The 13,772-nt window shown below is 39.1% G+C and overlaps 1 pseudogene; it reads right to left on the bottom strand.

Moving 5' to 3' along the window:
- Positions 1 to 7,459: 7,459 nt before the first annotated feature.
- On the bottom strand, positions 7,460 to 9,324 carry LOC122700583 (annotated as a pseudogene).
- Between the last annotated feature and the right edge of the window lie 4,448 nt (positions 9,325 to 13,772).

Here is a 13,772-nt window from a genome sequence, read left to right as displayed (position 1 = left end):
CCTAAAAGAAATCAGTCCTGAATATTCATTGGAGACTGATGCTGAAGCTGAAGCTCCAAATCTTTGGCCACCTGATGAGAAGAACTGACTCACTGGAAAAGACCCTGATGCTGGGAAAGATTGAAGGCAGGAAGAGAAGGGGATGACAGAGGATGAGATGGTTGGATGGCGTCACTGATTCGATGCACATGAGTTTGAGCAAGCTCCACGAGTTGGTGATGGACGGGGACATCTGTCATGCTGCAGTCCATGGGGTTGCAAAGAGTGGGACACGACTGAGCAACTGAACTGAACTGAGCTGAGTGTTGCTCTAACCAGTGCATTTCTTACTTTCCCACTTTTCCTTAAATTAATGGTTAATTATCCTTAGCTTTTCATTATAACCTTCATTACTAAAGCCTCCAGACTTCTAAAATACCTGAGATATTGCCCACACCAATGCATTCCCTTCTACCTGTTTGTCATTGGTGAAAGTAATAGCATTGGAAGTGTTACAGCATGCTGGGAGATAACAGGAATCTACCTAGCCCCAGGGACAGGGTCCTTATACCAGTTGGCTAAAGGATGATCCAACTCAAACATTTTATCTTAGAGTCTGCTTCCTGGGATTATTCTTGGTATTAATTCTCTTAGGTCAAATTCCCTAGAAAAAAGACTTGACAGAGATATGTATTTAGGAAGTTAACTGGTCAGTGTTCTTGGGTATAAGATTTGTGGAGAAGTGCAAGGGGAAGAGGTTTGGGGCAAAGGAGACATTGATTTGTGATGTAGTTGCAAGAATGATCTCAGCTGATTATGTAGGGAGCTCTGGAGCTGGGATGGTTTTTCAGAGCTGTCCTAATTTGAGGCATCCAGGCCACGATTTTAACCAGATGCTAAATCAAGAGTATCTTTAAAGATGAAGTTTTAGGCAGGTGGCTTTCTTCTATCGAAGGCAATTTCCAGAAGAAAACCTAATTGCAAACATTCCATAGCCAACATCCTGGCTGATAGTGGATAGAGGTCATGGTCTTGGAGGGGGATTCTGGCAGCACACCACAGCATTCACTACAGATGTCATCAGAAGTGGTGCTTTAGCATTCTTTAAATTTTTCTCTGATTTGTATTGTTTTGTTTTAGTACTGTTTTTAAAATTGAATACCCTCATTTGTAAAAAAAAAAAAAAAAGTAACTTGAAACTTTATAAAAAAAAAAGAAAAGTCAAAGCACACAAACTTTCCAATTTCTAAATTTCTAACCTCTTTTGTTTCTGGAATTTTTAAATTTCCTTAATATTTGAGGTAAATAGAGAAATTTATTTGATTTTTTGAGTACTTTAAAAATAAGTCAGTCAGCGGAAAAGTCAATGTCAGAAAACACTGGTTGCTTAGAACCTACTATACTTCTTGTTGAAAAGAAAAAGTGCTCTAGTAGGATGCCCAGATTCCTCCCAAGGGAGATCCCTCCTACCCCACCATCAGGAGCAAGGCATATGTCATCCTAGCTACTGAGAGTCTTGGTTGCCATCACTCAAACATGCATTCCCTCTACAGGAATTGCCCCTGTCCAAAGATAGCCACTTTGCCTATGGTTGTGCTCTATCTCCAGTTCCATTGCCGGCCTCATCTCATGACTGGGTCAGTGGGGACAGGGTCTTAGTCCCCTTGCCTCAATTTAGGGCCACTCTGAAAGACTATTATAGCTAGAGTTCACCACAGGAAAAGCTAAGGCTTCTCCTGCAATTGCCTTTTACTTTAACACTTTTCTCTGTCCAATTCTTTCCTTTTTCCCTTTTTGTATTGTGCTTCAAAGCATTCCCCAACACATTTTCTACAGGCAAGTATCCATCTCAAATCTGTTTCCTGAAAACCCAATCTAAGAAAATATCCTTTATATAACTTGATAATGAGAGAAAGATCCCCTGGAGGAGGAAAATGGCAACCCACTCCAATATTTTAGCCTGAAATATCCCATGTACAAGAGAAACCTGGTTGCCTACAGTCCATGGGGTCTCAAAAAGTCAGACACGACGAGCAACTAAGCACATATGTGAGAAGGGGGAACAATCCTCCAAATAATGATGATAAAACAGAGTAGATACATAATATAGTGTGTTCAAAAATTTAATTTTCTGAGATAGAGTTATATTTCTTATTAAGCATATGAACACAAAAATATATTTTAGTCGATTATTCTGACTAAAGTTTTAAGTGCTTGTTATCCAATTGCTATTAGCAGTTTATTACTGATAATCAGAAAATTTCTATTCTTTCTTCCTTTTCTCTTTTTATATGGCTGCAGACAATAATTCAGGGAATGGCCTTTCACTAAAATGAGTTTTGTCAGAAGGTTGGGAAAGGCATTGCAAAGATTCTGAGGGGAACATACCATTCATTGCCATTGCTAAGAAACCAGACAGAAATAAAAAATAAAAGTAGTGTTCTCAGAAACAAAATTAGAGCCATGTTGGCAAAGAAATTTAATATCTCTGAGCATCACTTGTCCTTTTTATAAAACAGGGACTATGGTGACACCTTTAGCATAAACTTAGTTTCAGTGTTCATTCAGGCTAGATTCCACTTCAAGCACTTTGAAGCCACACTACTGACCTCTGTTGCAAGCAACTTGGCTGAGTAGTTTCATTGTTGTTTAGTTGCCAAGTCATGCCCGACTCTTTGCGACCCCATGGACTGTAGCCCTCCAGGCTCCTCTGTCCATGGGATTTCTCAGGCAAGAATACTGGAGTGGGTTGCCATTTCCTACTCCAGGGGATCTTCCCAACTCAGGGATCGAACCCACGTGTCCTACATTAGCAGGAGGATTCTTTACCACTGAGTCACCAGGGAAGATAAATGTAGGACACTTCTTAAGGAAGAACATTTAAAATACTGAATAAAACATGAAAAACATACTTTCAAATACATGGCTGATTTAAGAAGGAAAATCTTCTGAGACCAAAGTGATAAAACATGTATCAAGAGATATAAGCAGGCAGAGTACTGGGCATGTATTTTGTGGAGATGGTAGGTTATCTACATTGCCCAGTGGCCTCTTTGGGTTTGTTCAAGCTATACATGTGTGGAAAACGCAACAAACCGGAGGCCTGCGTAGGCAGCAAGACCAATTAAAGACCCTGCACAGAGTCTGCTCTACTGGGGAGTCACTAGGGCAAGCTGTTCTCAGCTTGCTGAGGCATGACTCTGTCCTAGCCCACTCTGTCTGCTGTCCTCAGAGGACATGTTTTAGGATCTCTGAATGTCACTAAGTTAGGGGCAGCTGCCTCCCACCCTTCCTGCTAAGATATCCCCTCACCACATGCAAAAATCAGTTTCAGACAGCCGAAGGATTTCAATGTAAAATGCAGGACTTCAATACTTTTAGAAAGCAGTATGTAATCTCTGCAGGAATAGATTCTTAATCAGCACATCAAAATAATAAATCATGATGAATATGATCATATTAATTTATCACAAGGTTCCCCCCCAAACAGGAAATGTTACATCACAAACTGGGAGAAGATCTTTGTGAACACATATACCCAATAAAGGATAACATCCAGAACCTCTGAAAACACTAAGCCAATATGAAAAGACAAACAGTCTACTGGAGAAAAAGGTAAAAGACATTAGCAGACATTTCACAGGTGAGGAAAAAATAAACAGCCAATAAACTTATGAAAAGATGTTCAACTTATTAGTAATAAGGGATATGCCAAGTTTAACCACAATGAAATGCATTTTACATACATTATACTGGTAAATGTAAAGGCACTGAAATACCAAGACTTGATGAAGATGTAATAAACTGCACAGTCACTTTAGAAAACACCTTGGCATTATCTAATGAAGTTGATCTACATCATATCCTTCTACAAACTTACCAATTTCGAATATATAGCTTATAATGTTTCATGAGTCCTGGTGTGCTTGGATCAGGCTGATTTATATCACTTTTCCTGTGATTTTTTAAAAAATATTTATTTATTTTTGGCTACACTGGGGTGTTCATTGCTTAGCAAGGGCTTTCCCTAGTTGCGGTGAGCTGGGCCTACTCTTTGTTGTGGTGCACAGGCTTCTCATTGTGATGACTTCTCTTGTTGCAGAGAATGGGGTCTAGGTGCGAGAGCTTCAGTAGTAGTGGCACATGAGCTTAATTGTTCTGCTGCATGTGGGATCTTCCCGCACCAGGGATTCCACCCTTGTCCCCTGCACTGGCAGGTAGATTATTAACCACTGAACCACCAGGGAAGTCCATGATCATTTTTAATAGCATCTCTTTGCTCTCCCCCCAGTTTTTTTAGTTTGATGATAAAATGTATGGCTGTTCTATCATCATTGTTAAAAAGATATGTAATGATATACAAAAATATATGATTAATGAATGCCTATTATTGAAGATTGGGTTTTAGCAATTTCTTTTATTCTTTATACCATCTTTTTTTTTTCCTTTTAAAATATGCAGGCACCACAAAGCAATTAGATTCCACTTTAAGACTGGGGACACCATTGGTAAGGTACACATGGTCTTCTGGTGGGGTCTGCTTCAGTTAGAATAATAGTTAGGAACCCCTGACAATAGCAGTACCTGATCGCTAACATAGGGGAGCAGCTGACCCAACCATTCTATTTCTTATTCATCTCTTGGTGATCATATAAATCTTTTTCTGTTTTTCTCAACATTGTAAAACAATTTTTTTTTCCCTTGAGAAACATAAATTTTTTCCAGATTTCCTTAGAAATGTTTTCAAAGAGAATTACCCCTAGAGATCACTGTCTCAACCTCTAAATCATTTAAAAACACGCTTCAGAATCTCCTGAAATTTTTCTACCTACTTCCTTACAAAAATAATCCTGTTTTTCATGAAACAAAGAATTCTTGAAATAAGCAAACAAAAACTATAGTTGTCTTGTTACTTTCTATTATGTCTTTATATATTTTTAAATTAGTATTGCAGTGCTATTCCTGTGTTTTTCACTATGGATGCATTTTTTTTTCAGCCATCATCTGTATAGATCTGGTTCAAATATATCCTAGAGATATGAAGAAATGCATTCTGAGTTAGTAAATTGGGGATTGGCAATAATTCTAAGTAGTGCCACCTTATAATATTTTATGGTGATGGCAACCAACCATTCTTAATAATTTATAATATGTCCAGCTCATCCAAGTAAACTTCATTTTAGCATGATGATATTTTACCTTTAGTAAATGCCTTCCATGGCTTCTTCCATCTTTCCATCTTCAAATATTTATTAAGCCTGCAATTTGCTAATGATAGAAAGATACAGCATGTGCTAAATGATATAAATGTAGTGTTTCTCAGTGCTTGATATGCCCTACTATACATTATCTGTCTTTCAGAGATCACCTGATTTTCTCATGTCCTAAGACATTTTAGGAAAAAGAAATGGTGGTTTTGGCTATATAACAGCAGTAGAATTGTACAGCATACAAACTATGTCAGTATATATTATCCTAGTAGTTTTTAAAGCTCTTTCTTAGAGTGTTAGAACTATCACATCTCTATAGCCTTTGATGTTATGGTATGAAGATCAGTTGAACTAAATTCAACTGACTAAATGGCATAGTTACATACAATTCTACCTTGAAATAAAGAAACTCCATTTATGTAAAAATGTATTTAAATAAAATGTATTTATTTTATATAAAACACTGCCACTTAAAAAGATAAGTAACCCAATGGCAGACGCATGCCCAGGGAGGGTCAGAATTCAATTCAGAAGGTCTTGGATTTTTTTCCCCCTTGTTTTATGTTTTTTTTTTTTTTTTTTTACTTCAATTCCCATTTATTTTTGGCTTTTAGGGCAATGTCATCTTTTCAATATAAAAAAAAAGCAGCAAGTTCAACACAAAGTAGAAACTGAAATGTAGAGTAGGACAAAACCAAGAGTATGGGGGAAAAGTCAATGGCAAAAGTAAGAGATGAGATGTTGCCAAAAGATGGGGGGTGTCCTGTCCCCTCTCTGGGGAATGACATTTCAGTTCAGTTCAGTTGCTAAGTCATGTCTGACTCTTTGTGGGAGCTTGCTCAAACTCATGTCCATCAAGTTGGTGATGCCATCCAATCATCTCATCCTCTGTCATCCCTCTTCTCCTCCTGCCTTCAGTCTTTCCCAGCATCAGGGTCTTTTCCAATGAGTCAGTTTTTTGCATCAGGTGGCCAGAGTATTGGAACTTCAGCTTCACATCAGGCCTTCTAATGAATATTCAGGATTTATTTCCTTTGGATTGACTGGTTTGATCTCCTTGCAGTCCAAGGGACTCTCAAGAGTCTTCTCCAACACCACAGTTCAAAAGCATCAATTCTTCAGTGCTCAGCTTTGTTTACGGTTCAACTCTCACATCCACACGACTACTGGAAAAACCATAGCCTTGACTAGATGGACCCTTGTTGACAAAGTAATGTCTCTGCTTTCTAATATGCTGTCTAGGTTGGTCATAGCTTTTCTTCCAAGGAGCAAGCATCTTTTAATTTTAGTCACGTCTGCAGTGATTTTGGAGCCCAAGAAAATAAAGTCTGTCACTGTTTCTATTGTTTTTCCAACTATTTGCCATGGAGTGATGGGACCGGATGCCATGATCTTAGTTTTTTGAGATCATTGAGACATTTAGGTGGTAGCATATACGTTTCCATATCCATTCTTTTCTGTAAGTAAAGATAGGGTTGGGGAGGAGCTTTCTGGAGACTAAGGGACTAAGGCTAGTTTCTCTCTTGTTCCTCTTGACCCCCTTTTCTGACTAGGAGAAAGGAAGGAGTCCAGCATTATGAAGGAGGGTCAGTGGAAGAGGGAAGGATACCACTTGACAGGGTGGGGCCAGACACTTGCAAAGGAGATATCTGAGGAGAGAGCTTGGCAGGAGACTGAAAATGGAGAGAATACTGCCAGCACCTCCCCGGAAACCGAGAGAGGGGCAGGGAGCTAGATACCTGGAAGCTAGGACTTTAACTGCCTGGATGCCCTTTTCCAAAACCCTACCCCTTCCTTGGAGGGACTTGCACGTGCTCCTTGGTTTCCTTTCTCCTGGTCTGCCACACGGCCTAAGATGGTGCTCATCTCTCCAGGTTTTTAGCACCCTGTTCTAGATGGGATTTGATGAGACCTAGATTCTTGGAGAGTTATCTCAAACAGAGAGGGAATGTTAACTGGACAGATGGGACGAGTGAGCCCCAGAAGGAAATACAGGGTTACCCAGAATGGCAGAAATCTAGGTTCCCCAGAGTGGAAAGAGAGAAGACATTCAACAAACAATAAATATTTATTGAGCACCTTATTATGTACCAGGTACTGTGCTGGACCACCCCCACCCCGGCTCACCCAAAATGAAAACCCAAGATAAGAGTCAGAAAACACAAATGCTGAGGGAGAGGGAAGGGCCAACTGAGGAAGAAGGCTGAGGGGACTGAGAAGCCTGAGATGATGGGGACTCGGCCTTAGGCCTTCTTTTTGGCCTCCTCACTCTAATCCTCCCCCTCTTCTGTGGTGGCATCCTGGTACTGTTGGTGTTTGGAGATGAGGTCTTTCATGTTGCTCTCAGCCTCAGTGAACTCCATTTTATCCATTCCCTCACCTGTGTACCAGTGGAGGAAGGCCTGCCAGCGGAACTTGGCAGTGAACTGCTCTGAAATGTGCTCAAAAGTTTCTGATGGTCGTGCTGTTGCCAATGAAGGTGACTACCATCTTGAGGCCATGGGATGGGATGTTGCAGATGGCCGTCTTGACATTGTTGGGGATCCATTCCAAGAAGTAGCTTCTGGCTTTGTTCTGCACATTGAACATTTGCTCATCCACCTCCTTCATGAATATTAGCCCACAGAAGATAGCAGCCACCATGAGGTACTGAAAGGTTGTTGCTGAACCATGAAAGACACCGGGATTCTTGGCCTCCGGAAAAGCAGAATTCAATCTGGGGCCAGAGACGAGGCTTGATAGCTCAGAGCTTTTGTGTAATTAAGTTTTATTCAAGTATAAAAGAGATAGAGAAAGCTTCTGACATAGACATCAGAAGAGGGCAGAAAGAGTACCCCCTGCTGGTCTTTAGCTGGATGTTATAAAGCTACTAGCAGTCTGCTAATTAAAGAAAGGAAAATGTCTCAAAACTCAAAATGGCACTGGGTGAGTCATCCTGGGCCATAAAACAATTGACATGAATCTTGAAGAAAGGCAGATATCCATACAAATACATAGTTTCATTAACTTGGATTAGGAGAACAATATAAGAGTATAACATACTGGTTTGTCAAGTCGGTTCTGAGCCTTTAGGTGAACCGACTTGAAGACAGAGTCTAGGGTAAATGCATAGTTCATTAACATACCTGAAGACAAACATTTCCATAAGAAAAATGCATTGGTTAGCTCAAGGTTTGAGAAAAGTTAAGTTCAGGTGGAACCGGGTGTCATTACGGCAACACACAATTTTAAGAGAAACCTCTTTTTATATTTGTATAGAGAAGGGGAAAAAATATAACACTAGTTTTCTCCTGCCGCTTAAGAGAAAGATAAAAAATGTCTGACACTTGCAGCCTATGTCCTCCGTTTGGAGACCCCTGGCCTTCCTGTCTGTTACCCTCTCAGTACCGGCCATGGTGGGGGTGACAGGCAGCCATCGTGTTCTTGGCATTGAAGACCAGCTGGGTGAGCTTGGACCCACTGAGCGCCTGATACTGCTGGCTTCCATGACTGGTCAGAGGGGCAAATCCAGGCACGAAGAAGTGGAGACATGGGAAAAGCACCATGTTGACTGCCAGGTTGTGGAGGTTGGCACTGAGCTGGCCAAGGGAGCAGAGGCAGGTAGTGACATCACTTATGGAGGCTGGAAGGGGGTGGTTCATGTCCCTGTGGGTTGGTGTGGTCAGCTTGAGGATGCAGAAGCAGATATTGTAAAGGGCCTCGTTGTCAATGCAGTAGATCTCATCAGTGTTTTCCAGTAGCTGATGGACAGAGAAGGTGGTGGTGTAGGGCTCAACCACAGTGTTGAACACTGGCTGAGGGCACCACGCTGAAGGTGTTCATGATGTTGGCCCCATCTGTATAGCAGCCCTTGCCTCAGTTGTTGCCTGCCCCAGACTGACCGAAAACAAAATCACCTGGTCTGAAGATCTGACCAAAAGGACTTGAGAGGACAGAGCCCATAGTCCTGGGTTCTAGATTCACCAAGATAGCATGAGGGACATATTTGCCTTCTGTGTCTTCATTGTATTTGGTACACGGAGATGCGGTCTGGCTCCATGATGGGTGTGGGTCAGGCTGATGCCATGTTCATCACTGATTACCTCCCAGAACTTGGCACTGGTTGATCGGCCTGGATGTGCTTGAGTTCCCTCATTGTTAAAATGTTTTCTGATCTTTTTGTTGCCTCAAACTGTGTATGGGGCAAGAAAATATGTAATTAATTTTTCTCTGCTCTCTGGTCACAGGCTGGAAGGATGGGACAGGTCCGGTGGGTTGGAGCAACGAGGTTCAAACATGGCAGCCAGAAGGTTCTAGGAGAGCTGGGAGGCTTTTGTATAAACACTATGATGTTATCGATAATTTTACCCATGTCATAACCACCAGAGAGTTAATGTAGGGCTTTTTAAAAAATTTTTTAAAAATGCAAAGATATACTGTATGTCATACTATAAAGGTAGTTTGGCAACAATATTGATTTACCACTTAATTGACCAACCAGGTTTGTTCCAAGAGGATTTTATAGCACAGGCTTGGGAGCATCCCCCCTCTCTTTATATATGATGAAAGAAAAAGAAGTCATTTTGAAAGTCACTGCAAATGTAAGTTACCCAGTTTAAAAACAATCAAGAAAAGAAGCAAACATGTTGAAGAGCATCGTGACTGTCTGAAATCACATTTCTAAGGGCATGACACTGGTGACATGCATGATTGCTTATGTTTCGTGTTATTAGATTATGATGGGAAATAACTACTGAATTCTGACTGAGATAAACCATCAAAAGATGAACTGTTTCCCATATCAACCTGTCAACTCAAGCATATCTTATTTATCTCCTGGTTCTTCCTTTGGGAGGCCAAATGTGGGTGATTGTGAGTGTAACATTGGTAGAGCCTTGGCTTCTTCTTACCATTCAAAACTGAGCAGTTTCACTTTTTCTGCTAATTATGAGACACTTTCAAATAATTTTTGCATCTCTTTTCCAGATTTATTGGGATATAATTGACATATAATATTGTGTAAGTTTAGGGTGCGTGGCGTAGTGCTTTGATTCCGTATACATTGTGAAATGTTTACCACCATAAGGTTAGTTAACCCATCTGTCAACTCACATAGTTACAATTTTTTTGTGTGTGTAGTGAGAGCATTCAAGATCTACTATGTTAGCAACTTTCAAGTATATATTACAATATTGTTAACTATAGACACTATGCTGTATATTGCATCCCTAGGATGTATTTGTCTTATAACTAGAAGTTTGTGCATTTTGACTGTCTTTACCCATTCTCAACCTGGTCCCCCACTCCCAGAAGCCACCAATCTATTCTCTGTTTCTATAAATAGATATATTTTTAGATTCCACATACAAGTGAGATCATACAATATTTATCTTTCTCTGCCTGACTTATTTCACTGAGTATAATATCCCAACTTTTGCTTCTATCATTCATCATTTTTCTAATGAATACATGGATATTGGGAAATAACATTCTAGATATTAATGTACTTTCTCTCCGATTCCTTTCCTAGACAGTCAGCCTGTTATGTTGGATACTGAGAGGTGACTAAAAGGGGACATTAGGAGAAAAAAACCTGACTTGGAGATGCTTACAATAAAGCCAAGGAGAGTAGCTGAGGTCAATCACAGTAGCCAAACTTAATTCTTAACACAACCAAGGAAAAATAATTCTGAAAATACAGATTTCTCCTTGCTTCTCAGCAAGGATATACTGGGAACTTACAGCATAAGTGTTTGGTCTTGAAGTGTGCTTGATTAAGTCCTTTTTCTTTCTACTCAGGTGTCTCAATGAAAGGAGAGAATGGCTTTCAGACCTGATGCCTTTCCTTCCCATTCTGTAATTTTAGATTTAATCAGCATTTTGAACATTCACCAAAAAGGAAACTTCATAAATATTACCAAATGTAAAAAGAAAAAATAATGCTAATCTTACAAAGTCTTTTAAACAATAAAAAGACTAACTGCATTTCAGTATGTTTATGAAGGCAGTATCACCTTAACACCAAAACCTGTGAAGGTTGGCATAAGACAAAGATCAGGCCAATCTCATCCATGAACATAGATAACAAAATCCTAAAACAATGTTAGCAAACTAAATCTGGCAATATATTGAAAAGGATATTATATCATGATCAAATAGATTTTAATCCATAAATGGAAATTTGGTTTAACATTTGCGAGTCAATTAGTGTGATTATCACATTAACAGAATAAAAGAGAAAAATAGATACAGAAGAATAATTTGATTAAACTCAATATCTATTCATGATTTAAAAACTTTATCAAACTATAGCCTTCTATTCATTAATCTAGTCACGAACATCTGCAGAAAGCCTACAGCAAGCATCATACTTAAATGAGAACTTTTGAAAGCTTTCCTCTGAGGTAGGGATAAGACAGGAAAACTTTACTTTTATTCAACATTGTTCTGCAGGCAAAGGAAAATTAGAAGCTACAAGGATTCAAAAGAAAGAAATGGAAAAAAAAAAAGAAATGGAAATGTTGTTATTCTCACACAATATAATTGCTTACATTGAAAATCCAAAACAGTCTACAGATAAGTTGTGTAGTTAATGTTTAGCAACTTTTCTGGGTACAAGTTCAACATATAAATTTTTATACACTTCTATATAATAAAGTGATTATTTCTGATAGCATTAAACAAAATTATTGGATATTTATTTAATGGAGTGTATGTAGGGCATTTACACACAAATCTGTAAAGCATTAATGATAGAAATTAAAGGCATAAATCAGTGGTTGTGTGTGGCATGTTCATTGAGTGGAGGATGCAGTATTGTACAGATTCAGTTCTTTCTTAATTAATTTATAGATTTAAATTGCAACCAAAATCTAAGTTTTCATTGTTATTATTGTTAAAGTTAACAAACTGATTCTAAAATATATGTGGAAACGCAAAGGGCTAAGAATATCCAAAATGCTCTTAAAACAGAGGAAAAATATGGACCACTTATGATACTGAATATCTGGGTTGAAAGCCAAAATAATTGATGATATATCGGTGGAACAGAACAGAGAATTTAGAACTAGACACACACAAACATGAACTCTTGATTTGTGGTAAATGTTGCAGTTATAGAAAAGAAATGAAAAGATGGTTTTTTCAATAGATGGTGCCAGGTCAATTGGATAGTCATACAGGGAAAAAAGAATGAAACTTGAACCCTATGTTACACCATAACTAAGTCTAATTGTATTGCAGAGCTAAGTATAAGTAGTAAATTAATAAAATGTCTAGAAGGTAACATAAAACCACATCTTCCTGACCTTTCCATGAGGAAAGATTTCTCAATAAGAGACAAAAATCATAACCATAAATGAAAATATTAATAAATTGAATTACATTAAAATTAATAAACTGTAATCATCAGAAGATACCACTGAAGAAAGTGAAAGGTAAACTGCATAATATGAGAAGATATTTGCAGTGCATGCATTCCCAAACTAGAGAATTTCTGGAAATCAATGAGAAAAGAGACATAGACAAGGCAACAGAAGAATGCATTCTTGAAGCGGTGCTTTACAAAGACCACCTCCAAACAGTCAACAAACATATGAAAAGGTGCTCACCTTTAAATCATCAGAAAAATGTAAATTAAATGCCCTCTGAGATATCACCACATATTCAATAAAATGGCTAAAATTTGCAAAGCCCAATGCAGAGCAATTGGAGCACTTTATACGCACTGGTAAGAATTAAAGTTGATAAAATGCACTTCAAAAAACTGCTTAACATTATCTATTAAAATGATGAAGCACAAGCTGGAATCAAGATTGCAGAGAGAAATATGAATAACCTCAGATATGCAGATGACACCACCCTTATGGCAGAAAGCGAAGAAGAACTATAGAGCCTCTTGGTGAAAGTGAAAGAGGAGAGTGAAAAAGTTGGCTTAAAACTCAACATTCAGAAAACTAAGATCATGGCATCTGGTCCCATCACTTCATGGCAAATAGATGGGGAAACAGTGCAAACAGTGACAGACTTTATTATTTTGCGGGGCTCCAAAATCACTGCAGATGGTGATTGCAGTCATGAAATTAAAAGACACTTGCTCCTTGGAAGAAAAGTTATGACCAACATAGACAGCATTTTAAAAAGCAGAGACATTACTTTGGCAACAAAGGTCTGTCTAGTCAAAGCTATGGTTTTTCCAGTAGTCATGTATGGATGTGAGAGTTGGACTATAAAGATGGCTGAGCACCAAAGAATTAATGCTTTTGAACTGTGGTGTTGGAGAAGACTCTTGAGAGTCCCTTGGACTGCAAGGGGATCCAACCAGTCCATCCTAAAGGAAATCAGTCCTGAATATTCATTGGAAGGACTGATGCTGAAGCTGAAACTGCAATACTTTGGCCACCTGATGCGAAGAACTGACTCATTGGAAAAGACCCTGATGCTGGGAAAGATTGAAGGCAGGAGGAGAAGGGGATGACAGCAGATGAGATGGTTGGATGGCATCACTGACTCAATGGACATGAGTTTGAGTAAACTCTGGGAGTTGGTGATGGACAGGGAGGCCTGGCATGCTGCAGTCCATGGGGTTGCAAAGAGTCGGACATG

The sequence above is a fragment of the Cervus elaphus genome, chromosome 9 (genome assembly GCF_910594005.1).
Source record: "Cervus elaphus chromosome 9, mCerEla1.1, whole genome shotgun sequence".
Taxonomy (NCBI): domain Eukaryota; kingdom Metazoa; phylum Chordata; class Mammalia; order Artiodactyla; family Cervidae; genus Cervus; species Cervus elaphus.
The sequence above is the reverse complement of the archived record's forward strand: the minus strand, read 5'-3'. Positions and strand labels throughout refer to the sequence as shown.